Source organism: Panulirus ornatus, chromosome 42, assembly GCF_036320965.1.
Source record: "Panulirus ornatus isolate Po-2019 chromosome 42, ASM3632096v1, whole genome shotgun sequence".
Classification (NCBI taxonomy): domain Eukaryota; kingdom Metazoa; phylum Arthropoda; class Malacostraca; order Decapoda; family Palinuridae; genus Panulirus; species Panulirus ornatus.
In genome coordinates this window covers 16,070,441-16,097,647 of record NC_092265.1, presented here as the reverse complement: position 1 = coordinate 16,097,647, position 27,207 = coordinate 16,070,441, and the positions used below count along the sequence as shown (strand labels likewise).

Sequence of the window (27,207 nt, the reverse complement as noted above, 5' to 3'; positions counted from 1 at the left end):
GAGAGAGAGAGAGAGAGAGAGAGAGAGAGAGAGAGAGAGAGAGAGAGAGAGAGAGAGAGAGAGAGAGAGTCATTATGTGTTTAGGCATAGGTATGCTATTCTCAACAGTGTTACATGGATTCAAGCCTTGGGGCCCAAAGGGAAAAAGATGAAAGGAGGGATGTCTGATACTGAATGCCCGAGTACAGAATGTGGTGTGAGACGGTGGGGACTGTGTAAGTGGAGGAGTGAGGTGTAGTAGTGATCGCAGTCTGACCGAGAGAGGTGACCAGGGTGTGGTGAAGTGGTTCGGATATATGGATAAAGTCCGCTCAAGAGGATCTACGTATCAGGTATGGAGAGTATAAGTGGAAGAGCGAGACCAAAAAAGGGGATGGATACACTGAACTAAAGAGGATAAGTGGCTCCGAAAGGAGAGAAGAAATTGTAACCGTGTGATATACGGGGTTGGACGTGCTGAAAGTCGGCTAAATCAGGGTATATGGAATGGTCAAGGGAAAACCATAGAAGTAATCTTTGGGGCTTAAATGTTAATGGCGGGGCCTATTACCCATGACAGCTATGGAGCGACTATGAGGTAATGAGGCCGATCTTCGTACGTTTCTGGCACTACCTCATTCGGGTGGGAAATGTCGTACAAGCACGAAACGAGGAAGATTATATATATATATATATATATATATATATATATATATATATATATATATATATATATATATATATATATATATATATTAGGGTAAGGTTACTGTGGATGATGACAGCGGGTGAGAGAGCAGATGAGGGTGATGATAACCGAGGTGAGTATTGTAGGGGTGAGAGCCCCCGGGGTGAGGGTAGGTGGCGTGGGTAATGATAGTCGAGGTGAGGCTGATGACGGTGATGACACTGGGGGATGAAGCTGATGGACAGCGGTCCAGGAGGAACAGGTTGAACCACTAGTGCTACGGCGGACGACGCAGTGGATGATGATACCCACCTCGGTCCGCGCTCAGTGATCACGGAACCTACTACATGTGGTTTCCTCTGACCACGAAGGATGCAAACTTGCTTCATAATCCACGGTGATAGCAACATCGCACGGCCGCTGACCACCGCCGCTAGCGCTGCAAGGCGTCATCACCATCTACTCTTTCATAATGACGTATCGGAGGAGTCAGTAACCCGCGTACACCTCCCACCCTCCCTCAGCCATCCTCAGAGATGATGATGTGATCTTCGAAACTTAGATATTCAGACTCGCTTCTGGACCCAGACTGTCCGAGTCTCTGGAACCTGTTTCTCGAGTTATGGCTGAGCGAAACTCAAATATCCGAGAGCTGAAAAAGAGGATCCAATTGAGGACATGATCTGTAAAGCAGCTCTGAAGGAATTCAATGCTAAAAACAGGTTTTATAAATAACGAAACAGAAAAAGAGCTCAAAATGGACGCGACCACAAGCACACGAGGAAGGTCTTCACGCACCTACAGAATGCGATTATGACGGCATATGTGCAATTAAAGCCTTTAGCGACTGACTGATGGTACGTGCTTCCTCTGTGTGTGTGTGTGTGTGTGTGTGTGTGTGTGTGTGTGTGTGTGTGCGAATATGCCTTAAAAACTCTACTAAGCAAAGATCTATAACCCGGGAAGAGGCCACTAGGCGTGCAGAAGTTCGTGATAATATACTTCTGATACATGAAGAGTTCCACGAACCGTGGAGTTATCTATCCAGCACTGCACGTCCGCGGCGGAGGCGTCCATCATGCATCCCTCTCTTTACTGCAGACCCTCCTCCTCCTCCTGTGCTCACGCCTGGTGTAAGGTTCCTCAATCTTGATTTTAACTCGACGTTAAGTGCACCCGTGGATGATGATGATGATGATGATGATGATGATGATGATGATTATGATGATGGTGAGGTTCTCGCGAACAAAACACTCCGATTTTACTTGAATTTCCGTTCGTAAATAATTTCTTTCGATTAGAATTTATCCTAAAGGAATGTCAACTCCTACAGCTGTATTTCAGCTGTAATACTCTTGTCATTCGTATGATTAAGTTTCATTCTCCGTTCATCTACATGATCCTACATCCTCCTCTTCATTACCATGTTACGATCCTTGATCATGATGGTAAATTCTTGGCATTGATGGCTTGATGAGTCGTACGTCGTGCATAAGGTCGTACCGTCGAGCTTAAGGTTACCGTCTGTTAGGTCGTGCATCTTGTTCAGGTCGTATCGTCTTGTTCAGGTCATGTCGTCTGTTCAGGCGTACCGTCTGTTCAGGTCGTGTCGTCTGTCAGGGTGTGCGTCTTTCAGGTCGTGCGTCTGTCAGGTCTGCCGTCTTTAGGTCGTGCCATCTTGTTCAGGGGTCGTGCCGTCTGTTCAGGGGTCGTGCCGTCTTGTTCAGGGGTCGTATCGTCTTGTTCAGGGGTCGTACCGTCTTGTTCAGGGGTCGTGCCATCTTGCTCAGGGGTCGTATCGTCTTGCTCATAATGTCTTTGTAAACTTATTTTGGACAGACCTACATGTGGGTGTGACCACATGTGGGTGTGACCACATGTGGGTGTGACCACATGTGGGTGTGACCACATGTGGGTGTGACCACATTTGGTTGTGACCATATATTCTAAAGCTTCACATTGGTCACATGTCATTATGGAAGTTGTTTTATCATTATAGGAGTTGGCATTCCTTTCTCCACGAGGAATGTGTTTCTTGTGGCGTTGAAAGCTCTCTCTTCATGAGTAAAAACTTGACTGTCCTTCTGAAGACAGAAGTAAAATGCTGTGGTAGTGAAAGGGAAATGTGGTGTTCACATTTGTTCATACATGTCATTTCTCAACACATGACTCCATTTTTCTTTGTTGATAATCATCTAGGACCTCTCGAAAGTCGCTCTAAAACTCAAGATGTCTGAAGTTTGTAAAAGAAATATTGACTAGGATTAGACAATCTCCAGATTGGCTGCCGTGCCGTGTATTCTATCTATCACTCACTACCTCCAGACCAGTTACCACTGGAGAGTCCTGGTGTTATCCAGAACGTCTTTTCAGAGGCTTCTGCATACCAAGGCAGCACTACTTCCACTTGCAGGGAAATGTGAACACCTTTGGGGTGAGAACTTCTCTGACGTGAATGTAATTCTAATTATAATGCCAGCACCGAAACCACAGCTCCCTATCCACATCCAGGCCCTACAAACCTTTCCATGGTTTACCCTGGACGACTCACACGCTTTGGTTCAGTCCACTGATAGCACGTTGACCCCGGTATACCACATCGTTCAAAGTCACTCTATTCCGTGGACGCTTTTCACCCTCCTGTATGCTCAGGCCCCGATCGCTCAAAATCTTTTTCACTTCCTCTTTCCATCTCTAGTTTAGTCTCCCCGTTCTTCTTGTACCCTCCACCTCTCACACATATATCATCTTTGTCTATCTTTCCTCACTCTTTCTCTCCATACGTTCAAACCATTTCAATATACCCTCTTCTGCTCTCTCAACCACACTCTTTTTATTCCCAAACATCTCTCTTACCCTTTCATTGTTTACTCGATCAAACAACCTCACACCAAAAATTGTCCTCAAACATTTCATTTCCAACACATCCACCCTCCTCCGAACAACTCTATGTATAGCCCATGCCTCGCAACCATATAATATTGATGGTACTACTATTCCTTCAAACATACCCATTTTTGCCCACTAAGATAACGTTCTCTCTTTCTACACATTCTTTATCGCTCCCAGGACCTTCGCACCCCACCCATCCTCCACTCAACCCACTTCCGCTTCCATGGGTCCATCCGGCGCCAAGTCCACTCCCGAATATCTAAAACACTTCACTTCCTCCAATTTTTCTCCATTCAAACTTACATTCCAACTAACTTGTCCCTCAACCCTGCTGAACGTAACAACCTTGCTTTTATTCACATTTACTCTCAACTTTCTTATTAAAGACATTCTTCCAAACTCAGTCATCATTTTTTTGTGATCTCACTCGAATCTGTCACCAATGTTGTATCATCAGCAAACAAGTGGCTCACCTTCCAGGCCCTCTCATCCCCAACAGACTGCACACTAGTCCTCTTTCCAAAACTCTTGCATTTACCTCCTTCACCATCCCATATATAAACAATTGTACTAAAGAACCATAGTGACATCACACACCACCGCAGACCGAACTTCACTGGGAACCAATCATTCTCTTCTCTTCCTACTCGTATACACGTCTTGCACCCTTGATTAAATCTTCTCTGCTTCTAGTAGCTTACCTCCCACACCAATTATTCTTAAGACCTTCCACAAAGCATCTATGTCAACCCTATTATGTGCCTTCTCCAGATCCATAATAGCCACATACAAATTGATCTGTTTTTATTTATTAAAGCGAACACCTGATACACACATCCTCTATCACTTCTGAAACCACACTACTCCTCCCCAATCTGATGCTCTGTGCATGCCTTCACCCTCTCAATCAATATCCTTTCATACAACTTACCAGATATACTCTACGAACTCTGCATATATATATATATATATATATATATATATATATATATATGTTACTCAAAATGAGAGAGAGTCGATTTCAAAAGCCTAGCCATACAGGGATATGAATAAACACCACAACGGTCTACCCTTGTGGTGCTAACGACTACACAGAGTAACTGAGTAAGGAAGGAAGTGCTATTTCATGTGTGGTGGAGTGGCAACAGGAATGGATGAAGGCGGCAAGGATGAATATGTACATGTGTATGAATGTGTTATGTATACGTTGAAATGTATATGTATGTATATATGCGTTATTGACGTTTATGTATATACATGTGCACGTTAGTGGGTTGGGCCATTCCTCGTCTGTTTCCTTGCGCTACCTCGCTAACGCGGGAGGCGGCGATTAAGTATATGTTAACAATAATGATAATATATATATATATATATATATATATATATATATATATATATATATATATATATATATATATATATATATATATATATATATTATCATTATTGTTAACATATACTTAATCGCCGCCTCCCGCGTTAGCGAGGTAGCGCAAGGAAACAGACGAGGAATGGCCCAACCCACTAACGTGCACATGTATATACATAAACGTCAATAACGCATATATACATACATATACATTTCAACGTATACATAACACATTCATACACATGTACATATTCATCCTTGCCGCCTTCATCCATTCCTGTTGCCACTCCACCACACATGAAATAGCATTCCCCTCTCTCCTCAAGGAAGGTAGCACCAGGAAAAGACAACAAGGCCACATTCGTTCACACTCAGTCTCTAGTTGTCACGTGCAATGCACCGAAACCACAGCTTCCTTTCCACATCCAGGCCCCACAGACCTTTCCATGGTTTACCCCAGACTTTTCACATGCCCTAGTTCAATCCATTGAGAGCATGTCGACCCCGGTATACCACGTCGTTCCAATTCACTCTATTCCTTGCATGCATTTCACCTTCCTGTATGTTCAGACCTCGATTGCTCAAAATCTTTTTCACTCCATCCTTCCACCTCCAATGGAGTCTTCCGCTTCTCCTTCTTCACTCCACCTCTGACACATATATTCTCTTTGTCAATCTTTCCTCATTCATTCTTTCCATGTGTCTAAACCACTTCAACACACCCTCTTCTGCTCTCTCAACTACACTTGTTTTTTTTACCACACATCTCTCTTACCCTTTCAGTACTTACTCGATCAAACCACCTCTCACCACATATTGTCCTCAAACATCTCATTTCCAAAACATCCACCCTCCTCCGCACAACCCTATCTATAGCCCATGCATCACAACCATATAACATTATTGGAACCACTGTTCCTTCAAACATGCCCATTGTTGCTCTCCGAGATAACGTCCTCGCCTTTCACACATTTTTCAACGCTCCCAGAACCTTTGCCCCCTCCCCTACCCTGTGACTCACTTCCTCTTCTAAGGAAGACAGGAAAGTGATTGGATCCCAGTGAATGTCGGTTTGCGGCAGGGGTGCGTGATGTCTCCATGGTTGGGTAATTTCTCTATGGATGAGGTGGGTAGGGAAGTGAATGCAAGAGTTTTTAAGAGAGGGGTAAGTATGCAGTCTATTGTGGATGAGAGGGCTTTTTCGTGTATGCAGGGTGGCGACTAGAATGGATGAAGGCAGCAAGTATGGATAGGTACAAGCGCATATATGTACATGGCTGTGTATGTATATGTATGTATACGTTGAAATGTATATGTATGTATATGCGCGTGTGTGTGCGTTTATGTGCATGTGGATTTGGTTGGGCCATTCCTCGTCTGTTTCCTTGTGCTACTTCGCCAACACGGAAGACGGCGGTTAAGACAGCGACAAAGCAATATATATATAAATAAATATATATATATATATATATATATATATATATATATATATATATATATATATATATATATATATATATATATATGACCAAGAACACACAAGAGACAAAGAAAAATTCAAACATGAATTTGCCTTTTGCATTACTCGAGTATAAGATACGAAAATACTTATATATAATGATACATTTTCTAAGTCACCATGAGAGGTGACCAGTTTACTGACTGACACAGACACCAGCAGTGCCATCATGAGTAGTGATAAGTATACTGACACATGAGCATTCACCATAAGAAGTGACCGTTATACTGACGAAGGCACCAGCAGTAGAGGAGACACAAGGGGTCGTGGAGGCAAAGGGAGTCGTGGAGACATAGGGGGTCGTGGAGACATGGGGAGTCGTGGAGACACAGAGGGTCGTGGAGACATGAGGAGTCGTGGAAACACAGGGGGTCGTGAAGACACAGGAAGTCGTGGAGACACAGGGGATCGTTGAGATACAGGGAGTCGTGGAGACACAGGGGGTCGTGGAGACATGAGGAGTCGTGGAGACACAGGGGGTCGTGGAATAACAGGGAGTCGTAGAGACACAAGGGGTCGTGGAGATACAGGGAGTTGTGGAGATACAGGGAGTCGTGGAGACAAGGGGAGTCGTGGAGACAAAGGGAATCGTGAAGACACAGGGAGTCGTGGAGACAGGGAGTCGTGGAGACACAGGGGGTCGTGGAGACACAGGGTATCGCAAACATGTAGGAAGCTGCGATGTAGGGCTAGTCCTGGTGCTGACCTCCTCTACAATAATCTGACTGACAAATACAAAGATGACACTGCCTCAAATGACAGCAACGAACCTTATCAAATACATACATATATAAATATATATATATATATATATATATATATATATATATATATATATATATATATATATATATATATATATATATATATATATATATAGGATATGCTCAGGAATGTAGCTTCATCAATGTTTAATGTAGGCTTTATGGGAGGAGTGTCCAGATATGGGGTTGACCCAATATGGTAGTACACTAGTGTCGGGACGGAACTATAGATCACGCGAGGAACGAAAATATGGAAGGTAAACGCAAAAAAAAAAAAAAACATTCCCTCTTTTTTGTTTTTTGTTTCATTTCTTATCAATAGATCAGTGGTTATCACGCGTGGCAAGTGGCGGGCCTCGACGTCTTGAACACTATGTTCCTCTGATGAACATAGTGCTGCTCTTTCCTTATGTCTGTGCACCATGTCTATTATGGTCAAACCCACACACTGGGGCGAGCATCTGCTCCTTCCCCGAGCCCCGGGCACAACACCCAGGTACACGGACGTGGTGCACAGGGAGGGAGGGAAGGGTGGTCTACCACAGGTGTCACCTCTCAAGTGGTCTGATATAGCACAAACATCTTTGCCTGTTGTTAAATCGACGTACGAACCCTACTGGAGGAAAACGCAGTGACGACGTCCTTAGCTCGAGAGGACACGGTTACGGTAGCAGAGTTTATCGGGAAGTCTGAGCGGTGTGGAATATTCATGAGTGGCCACGAGGTCTAGGGCGTTGGCCACTGTTGCAGGCCAGCTCCTCCCACACCGGCCTATAGCACGGCCACGCCCGCCCACTACCTGCTGAACGTCCTGTGCCCGCCCATAGCACCTCCGTGCCCGCATTTAAACCGTAGACTGTTTCTCAGCCGCCCATAGAATCCTCGCGTCTGCCCACGAAGTGTAGACGGATCTGGAGCCTTCCATAGCAACAACGAACACGCCCAGGACTTGACGGTTATTCTATAGTCACCCATAGCATCACCAAAGTCGCCCACGATATGCTGACTGTTTTTTACAAGTGACTACAGGGACAACGCGCCCGCCTACACCCTTCTGAATGCCTTGCAGCCGCCCATAGCACCACCACGACCTGCTGAGTGATCTGCAGCCGCCCACAGAGTCACCACTGCTGCCGACGTCTTGATGGTTATGCTTCATCTGCTTAAAGCAGGGTCCTGCCCCTCCACATCCTGCTGACTGTCTTATACCTACCCTGAGTACTTCAGGGCTCATCACGCTTCTCGACTGCTGTTACCCACATCCTGCTAGTCATCCTACACCTGCCCACGCGTCGCTCAGATTCTCCCGCCTACGCCAGAACACCACTGCACCCGGCTGCGTCCTCATCTGTGTCGTAGGTCGACCATCATCACGACCAACACTCCTCTCTTCCTGGTGACTCTCACGCCCACACCCGCCGTGACCATGACCGCAAACGCTCTGGTGACATTCGTACGTCCTTCCTCCCAGGACCTACGCCTCCTACATCCTAGGTGATGTGACCTGCGTCCGCCAGGGTCACCTACAGGTGTGCCAACGACCCAGTGGCCCTTATGTGTCGCTTAGTCCCACCAGCGGCCACGTCTTGAAGGCTGTCGTATACGTCCGCCACCACCACGTCCGTTTACTGCCTGGTATGTTACTCCACGTCACCAGAACCTACCACCGTGGTACCACGTCCCGTTCACTGTCCCACCCACCACATGTTCTGATGACTGTCCTACTTGTACCACAGTCGGTACCGCAGCCACCAACAACACGTCTGCCCACGTCCCGAGGACTGTCCCTCCGCCCGCCTACACAACCAACATCTCCGCCACGTCGTCCCTCTGCCCGCCCACACAACCAACACCTCCGCCACGTCGTCCCTCCGCCCGCCCTACACAACCAACACCTCCGCCACGTCTTCACACGTCCTGAGGACTATCCCTCCGCCCGCCTTTACCACCAACACCCGCCACCACGTCTGCCCACATCCTGAGGAATGTCCCGCCACCGTCTATACCACCCACACCACCGCCTCCAGCACCGCATGCCCTCGTACTATCTGGTGACTGATCTACTACACCTGTACAGACCGCCACCACGCCCATCCACGTTCCAGATGACGGTCCCACGCCCGTCCCGCCCACCACCAAGCCGTGCGAGAGCCCGAGATGGCAATCATACCCCACCTAGCAACGATGCCATCCCGCCCACTCGCCACCACAAGACTACATTCAATAACAATTTACGAGCTTCACGTCCCTGACATACGCGTCGCGCCCACTGTCACAACACAACACTGACGACGAGTCCACCACCACCACCACCAGCTCCCCGCAGGGGGTAGGTCTCCACCATCAGTGGGTATGTGTGTGTGTAGGGGGAGAGAGAGAGAGAGAGAGAGAGAGAGAGAGAGAGAGAGAGAGAGAGAGAGAGTGTACCCATGACTACCTATGACGTGATCTTGCCACTATGCAAGGTTAGAGGGTAGCACACACCGCAGGAAAATCTAGATTTGATTCGTGCAGTTTACGCATGAAGTGATATGTGTCAGATGGAGAGCGCGCGCGCGTTTGTGTGTGTGTGTGTGTGGATTGAATGCTGACAACCACATGCGGATGTGGCAGAAGGGAAGAACAGCAACTGGGGAGAGGAGGGAAACTTGAGAGCCACTAAGGTACTGGCTGATTAAAGAGAGAGGGAGGGAGAGAGAGAGAAAGAGGAGAGAGGAAAGGACAGAGCGCGGAGGAGGAGGAGGAGGAGGAGGAGGGGTGGAAGAGAAGGTGGAGGAGGAAGGAGGAGGTGGAGGAACGCCTCCACCAAGCTGGACTCCGCCTGTTGCCGCCATTAAAGATATCATCACTTGGCCATGATCACCACGTGATATCATCATGTATTATGCCCCGGCTGATGACTCACTCTGATAGGGTCAGATCTGAGGCGGCCGTGAATTCATCAGCGTCATTCATCTCTCGCTCTTTCTCTTCACACCCAAGACGGGCAACAAATAGTGAAAGATACTGGGGGGAAAAATTAATGAGAGGGGTCAGGAACACCTTGGTAAACAGAGATGTGGTATCATACCGAAGGTTCTTGCACTGGAAGGAGGCCTTTGGCAACACCTCATAAGAAAAGTGTTGAAGATATTCAGATTTGACTTAGTGACGAGCCTCATATATGGGTGGAGCGGTAACCAATCAGACACAGGTTACTCGACGGGTGTTGTTTATATGAGAAGGAAGGACTCGAATCCTATCTTAATATGTTTGAAGATGATGCCATATGTAATGATGGAGGTTGTGGGGGCGAGATCTCAAGTGCGGTAGCTCGTAGCAAGGCCCGGGTAGGCTTCTAAAAGGGGCTAAAGGAATGGCTGAAAGAGCTTCGTCGTAAATCGAATGCAAAGCATCGATGATGAAAAATAAGATGGGATAAAATCGACTGGGGTTTGAATATCATTTTATGGTAACAGACCATAAAAACTAACCTGTGAGAAGGAGTTACGGTCACATTAAAGTTCTGGGTCACCCTGATCTAATGATCATATGCGACACTCCATCATAATACAAGATATGTATATTCCATGTTTCAGAAAGTTAACTCCCATCAAATTTGCATTTCATTTGAATCCACACATTTTCTCTCACTGTAAAATACCCAAACGTTTATTGTGTTACACCTCTCGGAATATACAATGACATATCCTAGAGTCGTGAAGGAGGTAAATCATATCTTTGTCAGCTTCAAAGTTGCCTTCAGGCACCTGGATAAGGAAATGCTTAAGATATCTATGACGTATGTTTGATGCAAGGTAGAGCATGCCTCACCAACCTGGTCTCCCACATGAGGACACGACTTGTGAAGCACCAACGGAATGCGGCATGAATAATGCCAGAATCAAGTGGGATAACTGGGGACGAGACGGGGAAAGCCTCGAACTGCCCACACTGGAGGAGACACAACACAATGATGGTACTAGCAACCAGTTCTTCGAGACAGAACATGATAAGAAACAGTGCAAGAGACGGACGGACCAGGAAGGGCGTGAGATATTTGTTTGAGAACAGGAGCGGCGGAGGAAGGGACCAAAGTTGATGGAGATGTACGACAGAGATGGGGCCCCGAGCGCGCGCATGTGTGTGTGTGTGTGTGTGTGTGTGTGTGTGTGTGTGTGTGTGTGTGTGCCCGCGCGCGCGTCTCCGGCGACAAGGGAGAAAGAATACTGCCCACGCATCTCCTACGTGTCGTAGATGGAGACTAAGAGGAGCGGGAAGGAGCTAAGCAAGGCTTTTATCCTTTAAGGATGAATTATCTGTTCTGGACGCTGCTTCCTTCACAGGAAAACAGCGAACGTGTATGAAAGTTGTATATATATAGATATATATATATATATATATATATATATATATATATACATATATATATATAAGGGCCATTTTTTTGACTGTTTCCTTGCGCTACCTCGCTAACGCAGAAGACAGCGACAACGTATATGATATGATATATATATATATATATATATATATATATATATATATATATATATATATATATATATATATATATATATATATATTGGAAAGGACCACAATTTTGCGCGTAATCAAGTATATTCCTATGTATCCACGGGAAAATGAAACACGGTAAATTCCCAAGTACACTTTCGTGTCATAACCATATCATCATGGGGAGATACAAGGAAGAAATATAACAGTCGGTTGATATACAACGAAGAGACGTAGCTAGGACTGTTATATTTCTTTCTTGTATCTCCCCTGATGATGTGATTATTACATGAAAGTGCACTTGGGAGCTTATCGTGTTTCATTTTCCCCGTGGACTCCCAGAAATATATATATATATATATATATATATATATATATATATATATATATATATATATATATATATATATATATATATATATATATATATATATATATATATATATATATATTGTAGAGGTATAAGTGTGTTGAATATACCTGATACGTCACATGGAAGAGTGGTGATTTTCAGGGTGGTGGCATGCACAGTTCATCAGACTGGGGAAGAACGGTGTGGCTTCAAGTGTAGTAGAATATGAATGGACAAGGTGGTTGAAGAAACTATGTTGTAAGAATGTCTGGGGGAAAGATACTAAACTGTAAGTTTCATTTACGTATATAGGGAAAGCATACGCTAAGGTTCATAGAGAGGCCTTGCAGACGGATCTACGAATGTCCAGAGGAGTTATCGCTGGAGGAGCAAGGCGTGTGTTGGACTACAAAAGGATCAGGGTTAGTGGGCCTCGATGGAGGTGGGTCTGCGTGAAGGATATGTGATGTCACCGTGGTTGTTTAATCTGTCTATGGACGGAGTATTTAGGGAGACGAATGTAAAGGTCGCTTACAGCGCACTGAGGATGAGGGACGTGGGAGGTGAATCAGTTTTTGTTTGCAGACGACGTGGCTCTGGTTGACAAACTCAAGAGAAAATCTGTAGAATCTGGTGGCAGAGTCGGGTAGTGTGTGAGAGGAGAACTGGGAGTGAATGTGTACAAAATGAAAGGAATCACGTACAGCAAGAGGGTGAGACAGGGCGGTAAGACCTGGAGGAAGTGGAGTGCTTTAGGTACCTAAGAAAGGGCGTGACGGTGGATGATAACCATGGTGGCTCAAATGAGTCATTGTGTGGAAGAGAAGGCCAAGGTTGGTGTGCACTGAGGGATGTGTAGAGAGAAAGAGGAGTGTCTGTTAGGGCAAACACGAGTGTGTTTGAAAGTTCAGTATTCCTATGTGCTACATGGATGTGGATCTTGGGCCTTGAACGCAAGAGAAAGGAAGAGGTAGATATGCTGGAAATGAAATCCGCGAAGACAATACGTGGTGTGGTATGAGTCAATTATGAGGGAAATAAAAGTATAAGAGAAAGTTGTGGTAGCGTGTGCGGTATGATTGAGAGAGGAAGACCAGGGTGCGCTGAAATGATGTAGACATATGGTGAAGATAAGTGAAGTAAGAAATGACTAAAAGGATCTACGTGTCAGAGGAGGATAGAAGAAGTGGGATAAGGAGACCACAGAAATGGAAAGATGGATTCAAAGAAGCTTTGAAGTATCGGGACATTAACGTTAAGGAGGGTAAGGGGCAAGCGTGGGACAAAATCCACTGGATCGCTGTGTTGTGAGGGTGGGAAGCGTGTGCTGCCAATGCGCTGACTTTGGTCACACATAGCAATCAGCGTACACCATGGAATGGTGTATGTGGCTTGACTGAGGAAGATCAGATCCGTTTCAGAGCATTGTATATGTATGGCAGCTGGAGTGGATGTGTGCAAAGGAAACCGTTGTTCGTCTGTCCTTGACGCTATTTCGTGAAGGCGGTAGAGGCAACTGCGGTTTCGGTAAATCACACATGACAACTAGAGAATGAATGTGAGCGAATGAGGCCTCTTCTCCGTCTGTTCCTGCACTAACTCATTAACAAGGAAAACGGCGAACAAGTGTGAGATATATATATATATATATATATATATATATATATATATATATATATATATATATATATATATATATATATATATATATATATGAACGCACACCTTCATAGAACATACAAATCTCCAAGATGGACATGTTGCGTGGAAAGCGCAGTCGTAAAGTGGAGAGAAACATCATTGAAATTAGGAACATCTTGTTTGATGGTTAAAGTTTCGAATTGTACTCGTTTCATTAGATTTAATAACGCATTAATATTTTCCAAAAATCTACATGTTGATGGCTTCTCTTCGTAATTTCGCAAATATAAAAATTGGAAAAACCATAACCGACCTAATAACTCTAACAAAACCTTAAGTCACAACTCATTCAAAAAACAGTAGTTCGATCTCCCTCTGTAGATACTGGCCGACAAAATTTCAGTTTGCGCAATAAACTTAGAATATTCCTAGATTGATTTAATCAACAGATTTCAGTTTCAACACTATCTAAAGCCAATGATAATAGAGTTTATTCAATCCTAAACTAAGTACGTAGGTTCGAGAGATTTATACAACAGCTGCTTAACATCATGTCTCGGACAATCTAAGATCCTTTAAAATTCTCGTAGTGCTGAGCCTTTTGGCTGGTCGGCAGTAGTGGGTGTGTGCTCTAACTACCAAACCATCTTTTTCGGCTTTTAGAAATCACTCACGAGAAAAGTTACCCTATGTCAGCGTCCATGTTTTCAGTACTGAGCAGACAGAAGCGGGCGGGAACACGACCTCTCAATCGTGGAGTCATTATATATTTACAGAAATAAGACCTCCATTGGTTTACATGAGGCCACTTCTGAGCTTTTATCCTTCAAAACAGGATAGTTGGAGAGTTGTTTGGTCTTTAGGCCTATCAACTGCCAGGGTCATTAAGGCCGTCAACCTAACGTACATCCACCTACCGAAAAATCTTGAACACCTTCTTCAGGTGTTAAGAATGATTCTAAGAATCACTCAGTATGCAGGTAGTTCATGCCAATCTTAGGTCTGGTAAGGTGTATTTGATTTGGGGATTGCTTGTTACTTGTACAGTTCGGATAGTTTATGTCTTACATTTAAGTTCCTTTTTCATTTCATTGCAGACATTAAAATTACTTTATCTTTTACTTTTGATTGATAATGAGTAGATTATTTTCATTTTATTCTTTTAGCTAATTATACGTATTTAAGTTCATTTCCTTTTCTTAATTTTTTTTTCTATGTTCCGCCAATTGCCTCGTTACATTTATACATTCAATCATCATGTCGAACAGAGTTTAGATACACAAGACATAAGTGACATAGAGCGGTAGGAGGAGGTGCAGTTGGGTGGTCTGAAGGGTTTTAAGACTGGTATTACGTAGCAAGTTTCCAGATGTTAAGGATTTTGTTATATAGCCAAGAGTGGTTTAAGATACCTTTACGTGCTTGGGTTACGAATGGGCTACAATGGCTGAGGTAAAAATGTGCTATGCTGTCAGGATCCGTTGCATGAGAATCCTTTATGGGGGTTTTCTTGGATTGCTTGTTTCAGTGGAACCCTTCCTAGAAAAGGTCGTATAGTTAATCCAGGATGCCTTTTCCAGGTGCTCCTACACCTCCAAGACTTCACTACTGACAATATTGTTAATGGACGATGTGATGGATTGAAAACACAGAAAACACAATCCTCTGTGTGTACATACATGTCTGTGGGTCCAACAGCCACAAGCAGGCAGTAAATACTGAGTATGATTATCAAACAACAATACATCTTTCAGTCGAACAGACAAAGACTAAGAGATGCGCCTCTTACCACTGGGACAATAAGAGTGTGACTAACGAGGACAACTCGACAATCACAGATTATAAAGTTATTTACGCTCGGTTGAACTTTCGGGATAACCAGACAACAGTTAGTTACCATAAAACGTTAAAAAGGATTGATAAAGATGGGTGAGTAAGCAAGACGTTTCGAGAATATCTGCTATGTTAGTCTGATAGTTGCCAAGATCATAAGTCCTGTTTGCATGCACAGTCAAGCCATGGGCTCTGTTATCTGAACACTCGTTTTCTATCCAGTCTTCAAGGGCAACACTGGTAATTCCCTCGCGGGACAAATGTTCAACAAGCACCAGAACTGGTGTGGTCCTGCCATCTCATCTTCTTCCCCCTGTACTCTACAAGTACATTCCTCCCTGATGCTACTACAAGCAACTCCACCTCCCCACCCTCCCAGAGCACCCGTCCCTACCTCCCAATCCTCGCCCAACCTTACACTCAGTCCCTCAACATCCTCGTACAGAGCAAGTGCGGACACATGTTGCTGTGAATAGCCTGGAGATTATGAAGACTTCCGGAAGACCCATTATACAACCGCAGGCGGACGGGAGACACACACCATTAACCCTCTGGTGGGCCGAAGTAGCGGAGGGACCACTGGCGTACAGCGAACTATTTACTAATCTTGTTGGACGTCAACTTTATCTCTGGGAGTCAGTGAAACACTTGGTTGATACGAAGCTAATTTGTAGAAATTAATTCAGTTATCATTACCTGTTTAATTGATAATGAATGTATAAAAAAACATACGAACTGGAAACACCGTTATCATATTTACAGTGGAATCTGTAGTTGAGAATAGATACGGCCGGATACAGATCTTACTGATGATGAATCAAGGAGAACAGGTGAGTTGCAGCCGGGGTTCGTGCATGTGACGGTTATGATAGACGGTCAACTGTGATGGTCATGATAGACGGTCAACTGTGATGGTCATTATAGACGGTCAACTGTGATGGTCATGATAGACGGTCAACTGTGATGGTCATTATAGACGGTCAACTGTGATGGTCATTATAGACGGTCAACTGTGATGGTCATGATAGACGGTCAACTGTGATGGTCATGATAGACGGTCAACTGTGATGGTCATTATAGACGGTCAACTGTGATGGTCATGATAGACGGTCAACTGTGATGGTCATTATAGACGGTCAACTGTGATGGTCATGATAGACGGTCAACTGTGATGGTCATGATAGACGGTCAACTGTGATGGTCATTATAGACGGTCAACTGTGATGGTCATGATAGACGGTTAACTGTGATGGTCATGATAGACGGTCAACTGTGATGGTCATGATAGACGGTCAACTGTGATGGTCATGATAGACGGTCAACTGTGATGGTCATTATAGACGGTCAACTGTGATGGTCATGATAGACGGTCAACTGTGATGGTCATGATAGACGGTCAACTGTGATGGTCATGATGATAGACGGTCAACTGTGATGGTCATGATAGACGGTCAACTGTGATGGTCATAAGGATAATATAGTCGACAGTAATGACCATGAAAATAATACTATCAACAGTTATGGTCATCAAGATAACATCATTAAGAGAACCGATGGTGGTCATGAAGATAAGACGGTCAGTAGTGATAATCATCAAGATAAGAAGGTCAACAGAGATGGTTAGGAAGATAAGACGATCAACTGTGCTGGTATCAAGGTCATGCAATCAACATTGGCGGTCATGAACGTGAGGCGAGATCAGTACAGTTGGTGAGACTCTGTAAACTTTACACTTACCTCAGTTCTCACTTCCTGGTCCCTGGGAGAGGAGGCATCCTCCTCCTCATAACCCGGTGTCCAGTGACTAGCAGTGTTCGTGATGACTCTCTCTCTGAGCGAATATTGCCACTCGAATCAAGGAATGGATCAACCTCACGCCTGGATCACGATCGGCCGACGATCACCGACACCAGCGCACAACACCACTAACTGACTAACTTTATTACAGAGAGAGAAAACGTTTTGATATTGACGAAAAACGAGAAACACACAAAAGTACGGGATTTTCTGACGTGTACTTGGTTAACACACTCGCGTAACACCGGGAGTCCGCCGTGTTACAGCGACGGGTGACTGGAAGCTGGACTGTGTGTAAGGCAAGTCAGGCGACACTCACAACAACACAGTCTTCTCGACTCCACCGCTGAATTTTGACTGTCGGCTCCTCCACTTGCTTACAGAACTGGACTCGCCTGAGTCGCCTCAGACCACGACCGTGTGGGTCTGCCCACCCAACATCCCATTTTCTATAAGTCTTCATCCACTTTTCAATAAGATGAACGTTCTTTACTGTACTCTGTGTGATGAATGGTATATCTACCGTTCTTTTCTTCGTTAACAGGATTGAATACGATAACATGTATGTAGAATAGTGTTGAGTATCATAACATATCAATAGAATACATTATACAGGTCAGTGAGGTGATATACCAGAGTTCAAGGAAGCACTGAAGGTAATTGCGAGGCGAAGATATAAGGTTATATCTATATATTTTTTCATTCACTTTTTTCCTGGTGCGACTTTCTTGAGTACGTTATATGACGTGGTCTATCCTTGTCTAGTGTATAGTTCTACTGCAAGGAGGATGAAGGTAGGAATGCCATTTTCCCATGTCGTAGGTTGTAGAGGTAACGAGTCAAGGGGTTAACGATGATTTACGAATTTGGTTCGTGGATCCGGCCTTCACGTAGCGATGAGAGACATATGCCAAACGCGGGCTTAAATGGGATGACCGATGATGGGACGGAGTGGATGGAGGATAGTGGTGACGATAGAGACTAAGATTTATGTGGGGACGTGGTCCATAGCTCGGGCACCAGCGGCGGTGGTGATGTTGGTGATGATGTTGGAGACGGTAGGGAGGATGTCTGATGTGGGACGTGGTCCATACTATGGCCTGGGCACCAGCGGTGGTTGTGATGATGGTGATGATGTTGGAGACGGTATTGAGGATGTCTGATGTGGGACGTGGTCCATACTATGGCCTGGGCACCAGCGGCGGTGGTGATGATGGTGATGATGTTGGAGACGGTAGGGATGACGTTCCTTACTATGGCCTGGGCACCAGCGGCTGTGGTGATGTTGGTGATGATGTTGGAGACGGTATGGAGGATGTCTGATGTGGGGACGTGGTCCATAGCTCGGGCACCAGCGGCGGTGGTGATGTTGGTGATGATGTTGGAGACGGTAGGGAGGATGTCTGATGTGGGGACGTGGTCCATAGCTCGGGCACCAGCGGCGGTGGTGATGTTGGTGATGATGTTGGAGACGGTAGGGAGGATGTCTGATGTGGGGACGTGGTCCATAGCTCGGGCACCAGCGGCGGTGGTGATGTTGGTGATGATGTTGGAGACGGTAGGGAGGATGTCTGATGTGGGGACGTGGTCCATAGGTTAATCAGCGGCGGTGATGGTGTTCATGATGGATGTAATGTTGATGATAATTTGTGGTTTATTCCGTCAAGTGTGAGATCTTTCCCATGACAAATGTATAGATAAATGAATAGTATATAATTCATATTATGGAAATCAGTATTATAAACACCATTATTCAGCAAAGTAGATGAAAACATTGCAATGTTCATGAGGACAAAATCGAGATATTCTCTAATTTCGTTTTGTATTTGAAATAAGTTCATTCATAGATATATTTCTTTATCATTTGAACAATTCTCAGATACAACCCTAGGGGTGCAATGAGCACAGGAACTGATAGATTAGGCTGATCACATGAACACCTCAGTCATACGTCATAAAATCTGCTATAAGAACCATCAAATTCTAGTATGCTATTGAAATGATTTTCCTCAGTCGTACCCACTCATACTTGACCAAACAAGGATACGTTAACATATGATATTATACTATTATACTTAACACGAACACATGTGTGCGTCCTGTCTGTGTGTCAAGGTGGGTGCAGGAGGCGGGTACCATCGACATACACCGACCGTCTGCCTTGTGGATTTACTGCTCTCGTCTGTGCTTGCGTCTCATCATCAGGTGACACGATGTGACTTCTCTATTCGAATGTGTTTTTATGAAAAGATAATATTGTATGAACTCTGGTGCCTGGTGTTGATTCTCTGTACGCCATGTATTTGTTAACATGTTGTGTATTTGATGATTTCTTTGTTTGTGAGTGGGTGACTATTCTCTACGTTCTACTTCATTTCTTCGTAATGATAGTCTGGAGCTCTTTCTGTTATTCTGTGAGACTTTTAGGCCTTCATGGCAGCCTTGCGACATGCTTTGGGCGGTATGACGAGGGTAGCAGTAGCTCTGGTACTGGCAGTAATAGCTTGCAATGTGTAATGTGAACAACGAGAGTTGGATGGATCGGGAAGATGCGTAACTTGTTGATAAAGCCAGTTGTTTTATCGATGATACTGTGAATCAGAGGTTTATAAGGCACGTAGCATAAATGTTTGTCGATGAACTTCTGAAAAGTATTCTATCACTGTAGTTTTCTCATTCAGATCAAGTTACAAAACAACATCTAAAGGCCATTGTATTGATCAGTAGTGGAAAAGTCTGCTGAAGTAGAAACAAGATCATAGGATGAAAAAGTACCTCAGCCCAATACACACTAACAGCTTTTTTCTCTATGCCTAAAACCATTAGTTACAACCAGTTTCCAGCCGCCACTCATTTAGTGTACAAAGTGACTAGCAGAAGTGGTTGTTGCTTGACAAAGGCGTATCGGTGGTGTACAGTACATTTCAGTATGTTCTTATGTAGATGTAGGTAGACAGTATGACAGATATACCCTAAACTCAAAATGGCTTCTCACACATCTTCTATCCTAACTTGGGACCGTTAATGCTGAGCCAACCGGTATACCTCCAGCTGTGCTGACGCTATAGCGGAGGTCATCTTGACAAGGATGGAGTCCTGCGCCCCTTCTCTATCCCTCAGACAAAGTTCGATAACTTTTGCTTTTATGGTGGAATAAACAACCACCAGATGTAGTCAATTTAGCGATTACCATTATACCATTACAGCATTACCTTCAGATCAAGGCGACACAATTACTTTAAATACATCTGCATTTGGCGAGAAACCCTCTTTAAAAAGTGATGTTAAACCTTTTTCTCTTTCAGAGTCCTGCCCTACTGTAACCGTTAGCAAATTGAAAAGGGAGTTTTCCCCTCTCAGTCTTTACTAGTTTTCATGGCGCTATATTTTTTCTTCATACTACATGGTGTTTCCTCCGATGTTTTTCTTCTGCTAACAGTTGAGCTGGAGGGAGAGGTGGATGGGAGGTGCCTTCTGCTTTGCTATCATGTTTTTACCATTTTTCAAGCTAGAAAACAAATGACCTTGTCATTTGTCCCTCTTATGTACACTTATGAGCTTCAGTGGTTCAATAGTTAGCGTTGCTGACTATGAATTCACGCACGGGCCGGCCTAGGTTCGAAAACTGGGTGCGATAGTCGGTCCAAAGCCAAGCAAACTGTTCATCGTCCCCCTAGAGGCTGCTCGATAGCTTGGTTCTTGGCTTAAGCTTTATATATATATATATATATATATATATATATATATATATATATATATATATATATATATATATATATATATATATCTTTTTTTCATACTATTCGCCATCTTCCGCGTTGGCGAGGTAGCGTTAAGAACAGAGGACTGAGCCTTTGAGGGAAATTCTCACTTGGGCCCCTTCTCTGTTCCTATATATATATCTATATATATATTTTTTTTTTTTATACTATTCGCCATTTCCCGCGATAGCGAGGTAGCGTTAAGAACAGAGGACTGGGCCTTTGAGGGAATACCCTCACCTGGCCCCCTTCTCTGTTCCTTCTTTTGGAAAAAAAAAAAAAAAAACGAGAGGGGAGGATTTCCAGCCCCCAGCTCCCTTCCCTTTTAGTCGCCTTCTACGACACGCAGGGAATACGTGGGAAGTATTCTTTCTCCCCTATCCCCAGGGATATATATATATATATATATATATATATATATATATATATATATATATATATATATATATATATATATATTTTTTTTTTTTTATACTCTGTCGCTGTCTCCCGCGTCTGCGAGGTAGCGCAAGGAAACAGACGAAAGAAATGGCCCAACCCCCCCCCCCATACACATGTATATACATACGTCCACACACGCAAATATACATACCTACACAGCTTTCCATGGTTTACCCCAGACGCTTCACATGCCCTGATTCAATCCACTGACAGCACGTCAACCCCGGTATACCACATCGCTCCAATTCACTCTATTCCTTGCCCTCCTTTCACCCTCCTGCATGTTCAGGCCCCGATCACACAAAATCTTTTTCACTCCATCTTTCCACCTCCAATTTGGTCTCCCTCTTCTCCTCGTTCCCTCCACCTCCGACACATATATCCTCTTGGTCAATCTTTCCTCACTCATTCTCTCCATGTGCCCAAACCATTTCAAAACACCCTCTTCTGCTCTCTCAACCACGCTCTTTTTATTTCAACACATCTCTCTTACCCTTACGTTACTTACTCGATCAAACCACCTCACACCACACATTGTCCTCAAACATCTCATTTCCAGCACATCCATCCTCCTGCGCACCACTCTATCCATAGCCCACGCCTCGCAACCATACAACATTGTTGGAACCACTATTCCTTCAAACATACCCATTTTTGCTTTCCGAGATAATGTTCTCGACTTCCACACATTCTTCAAGGCTCCCAGAATTTTCGCCCCCTCCCCCACCCTATGATCCACTTCCGCTTCCATGGTTCCATCCGCTGCCAGATCCACTCCCAGATATCTAAAACACTTTACTTCCAAACTCACCTCCCAATTACATATATATATATATATATATATATATATATATATATATATATATATATATATATATATATATATATATATATATATATATATATATATATATGTATTTTATTTATCTATTTATTTATACATATATTTATATATATATATATATATATATATATATATATATATATATATATATATATATATATATATATATATATATATATATATATATATATATATATCTTTACTTTCTTTCAAACTATTCGCCATTTCCTGCGTTAGCGAGGTAGCGTTAAGAACAGAGGACTGGGCCTTGGAGGGAATATCCTCACCTGGCCCCCTTCTCTGTTCCTTGTTTTGGAAAATTAAAAAAAAAAAAAAAAACGAGAGGGGAAGATTTCCAGCCCCCCGCTCCCTCCCCTTTTAGTCGCCTTTTACGACACGCAGGGAATACGTGGGAAGTATTCTTTCTCCCCTATCCCCAGGGATAAATATATATATATATATATATATATATATATATATATATATATATATATATATATATATATATATATATATATATATATATATATATATATATATTTAAAGGCCCAGTCCTCTGTTCTTAACGCTACCTCGCTAATGCGGGAAATGGCGAATAGTTTGAAAGAAAAAGAAAAGAAATATATATATATATATGTATATATATATATATATATATATATATATATATATATATATATATATATATATATATATATATATATATATATATATATATATATATATATATATATATATATATATATATATATATACGACATGTGAGTATAAGTAGTGGCTTCAGCTTCTAGCCCACATCCCACGCTAATCTCAAACGGATTTGTACTTCAATTTCTCCAGCTATAAATTGATACCTGGTTACCAGGGAAACTGGTCCGGGGGGGAAAAAACAGACACATGTGGCACAGATGGACGATCGTCTCGCGTGATGTTTTGAGCAGAGGATCCTCACGCCATGACGACAGTTGAGGAAAGACTCAGGACGTCAGAGACCCTTAATATCTCACGTTGTGTGTGGTCGACCGTGTTGTGTGGCTCATGATCACAGAGTCAGACGTATCCTTGCTGTTCATAACCTTCAATGTCTTCGTGTCTGTGCACACGGCATAGTTGTGGATGGTAGCTCTCGCTCTCTTTTCAATCAGATTATAATTATGTGTTCTGGAATATCCTTCATGAGTTACTAGTTCTTTTACAACACACAGGTTTCGGTATGTTTTTGGCAACGAAATGAAATCTTGTGTCCACAGTGAAAAGATTTGCTCCCTATGGTTGCGTAATGGCACCATTTTCTTTCTTTTAGCATTTGACGTAGATGCTATCACCAACTTTATATACGTGTCTGGTGATGATGAAATAATAATCATCAAAATCTCATTCATAGAAGACGTCGGAAGAACCAAGAACAGGCGTCAGTCGACTCATCGTGTAATGTGATGTGCAATGTATTACAAAAGAATCTCTTCTCTTCGTTAATGGAGAAATGACATCCAAACTAACACTGAATACAAGACAAAGTCAGGTTTCATCTATCTAGTAAAGGAAAATCACAAAGACCCGTAAATGATTATGGCAGATGACTTTATCTTCAAGGAGCACAATAAAGAAGTCATCTCTTCTGTGAGAAGAGAATAAAGAGATAGGCCGGATCTTGCGAACGTTCGAAACGAGAAAGACAAAATCAGTGGCAATACTTTTTCAACCACGACTCATTTCTAACTAGAGTACTGTTGTGTGCTAAGTGTACCTTTTGAGCCAAGCAAAACTGGGCAGTTTGCAATTGTGCAAATAATGATCAAAGCCCTTTCTGATTCAGTCAGTTATCCAGACTTGTGAGATACGTTTAAGGTTACCAAGATTTTGTTATCCAGATAAAGATGAGGGAAATCGCGGGCATTACTCAAAATAGCGTCATGGGAGAGTGATAAATAAAGAGGACTCTGGAAAATGACACCGTTGAAATATAGTGCTCCCACACTATGGCCTAGGGCTGCTAGATTTACATCTTGCAAATATCGGAATCATTTCCCTCCATCAAGTGGTGAACGCCTCCTCCCCCACATAAAACCGGGCGTTAGTGGTTTAGCGAGACTGCAAGCTTTGACCATAAGTAGCTTGAGTGATCAGTAGTGGGTTGTGGTCTTAGACCAAAGCTCTTGGGGTAAAGACGAACCCCCGCAACCGATGTAAGGATGGATCTTGCAATTGTCTCCATTCTGCACTTTGAGGAGGAACCTCACCACATGGACACTCGTGGCATTGTAACCATTGGCATAGATTTCTAAGACTTCAAACTGTAATTCACGTTCTCTTGTTCTGCCAGCTTTCCCTCCAGTGCTCCGTACTCTCCCTCCGACGCTTTAATTCCCCCTAAGTAATTGTCTTCCTGGGAATCACATTAAAACCATTTATCTTAATGAGTAATATTTAATCCACATATGTGCAGCAGTTGTTGCCTCCTAGTACTACATTGATATTATCATTATCATTATTATTATTGTTATTATCATAACTATTATCATTACTATCATTGTTACCATTATTATTATTATCATTATTATCATTATTATTATTATTATTATTATTATCATTATTATTATCATTATTATCATTATCATTATTATCACTATTATTATCATTATCATTATCATTATTATTATTATCATTATTATTATTATTATTATTATTATTATTATTATTATTATTATTATTATTATTATTATTATTATTATTATATTCATTATTATTACTATCATAATTATTATTGTTATCATCATTATTATATTAATATTATTATCACTATTATTATTACTATTATTATTATCATTATTATCATTATCATTATTATCATTATTATCATTATTATTATTATTATTATTATCATTATTATTATTATTATCATTATCATTGTTATCATTATCATCATTATTATTATCGTTATTATTATTATCATTATTATTATTATTATTATTATTATTATTATTATTATTGTTATCATTATCATTATTATTATTATTTTTATCATTATCATTATCATTATCATCATTATTGTTATTATTATGATTATAATAATTATCATCATTATCATAATTGTCATCATATTATTACCACTATTATTATCATCGTCATCATCAACATCATAGTCACCAATATGACATGGGCCAAACTTGCCCCAGTCAAGGTCATCTCTGGTGAAACAAAAGAGTAAAAGAAAAAGAAGTTGATCAGTCAGGATTCTTGTGGGCGTTTGTAGACCTGACTGGTAAAGGAAGGAAGGTTTTGTGAAGACGGGAAGACAAGAGAAGGAAGGGAGTGCCAGATGTGTGGCCAGTATTCCATACTTGCGTGGACAAAACCACTTTAGATATGAAACAGCTGCTCATAAGGACAATGATCACGGCATCTATACGACTCTCTAAGCTTTTGAGAAGCAGAATTTGTGATGTTTATTATGTAGGGTATCCAGGTTAGTGTAGTGGATATGGTTATGCCTAACATATCTACGTCCTCACTAGGTTGAATTGTATTCTGAAATAGAGGGAAACAAATGAATATCAGAAAGAGATCTAGGTAGAAATCACATTCTGGATGTATCAAATATTACAAGGTTACTACCTCCCCACTCCGAAATGCTGCACGGGTCCGAACTGAGAGAGGGATTATGATCAGTACGAGAAAGAAAACGAGTACTAAAGAAAGGAAGGAGTGGAGGAAAAGTGAGTTGAACTATGCAGCAGCAAGGAACCATCAGTTCAAGTAAAGTAAATAGGGTTAGATGTAGAGGAGAAAAGATCATTTACTGAGAGAAAAAAGAGAGTTGGTGATAGGACAGAACCCGTAGGAACACCACTATTGATAGGATAGGAAGGAGGAGTCCTATCGACGAGTACCGCGATGGAACGGCCGGAAAGGACACTATAATTAGAGAGCAGGGAGAAGCAGTGAGACAAGAGGGAGAGAGTTTAGAGAGTCAATACTCATGCCACACCCCCTTTCAAATGTTTTGGGGATATCCAGGGCAATGACAGAGGCTTCACTACCATCTCTAAGGCAGGAGGATCAGAGGTGGGTCACAGAGGGTACAAGACCATCAGCAGACCTAACGCTGTGAAATCCATATCTGTGATCTTAGAGATGAGTATGGGAGTCTCAGTGATTGAGAAGGTGAGACTTTAAGAGAGTTTCAAAGACAGGAGATCACAGAAGTGAGATCACTGGGGCGACAGTGGGAAGGGTTAGAGTAGTCCTCTTTCTTGGGGATGGGTTGCACCAAGGACTGTTTCCAAGTGGGAGGAAAAGTCTGGGTTTTTAGACAGAGAAGAAGCAGGCGAGCAAGACCTAGTGCTAACTCAGAGGCATCCTCCTTTGCAACTCGAGGAGGCATACTAACTGAGTCATACGCCTTATCTACCTGTGGAGAAGGTAGATGGTAGTTGGCACAGGTATAGTGGAGGGAGATGGAGACGTAGTTTTAGCTGCTGAATCATCTAACGTTGAGTAAGAGGAAAATAAGGTACCAAAAAGAATGGCTTTATCAGATGGAGCGCCAACAAGAGATTGATCAATCGAGAGAGAGGAAGAGAAGCTGAATTACAGAAGCTGATGGAGATGCTTTTAATTGAGGAACAAAAATGTTTGTTAGGAGAAGAAAATGTTAAGTCAACTCACTTTATCATTTCATGAAAGTGCGCTTGGCTCTTGGAAGGAAAGCTCTGTAATGATTTCGAGCAAAAATGAAAGCAGGGTGAGTATTAGGAGAAAGGACGAGTTTCGTGGTCCGGCACACAAAATCCCTGTTGCGACAGGCATCAGAGCAGGAATGATTAAACCAAGATT

The 27,207-nt window shown here is 42.7% G+C and overlaps 1 protein-coding gene across 1 annotated transcript in view; it reads right to left on the bottom strand.

The window, feature by feature from the left end:
* LOC139761939 (breast cancer anti-estrogen resistance protein 3 homolog) overlaps positions 1-17,660 on the bottom strand; it is a 680,749-nt gene extending 663,089 nt beyond the window's left edge. The window contains exon 1 of the mRNA XM_071686635.1: positions 17,266-17,660. The gene's annotated coding sequence lies outside the window, so the exon portion shown is untranslated. The remainder of the gene's footprint in view (positions 1-17,265) is intronic.
* Between the last annotated feature and the right edge of the window lie 9,547 nt (positions 17,661-27,207).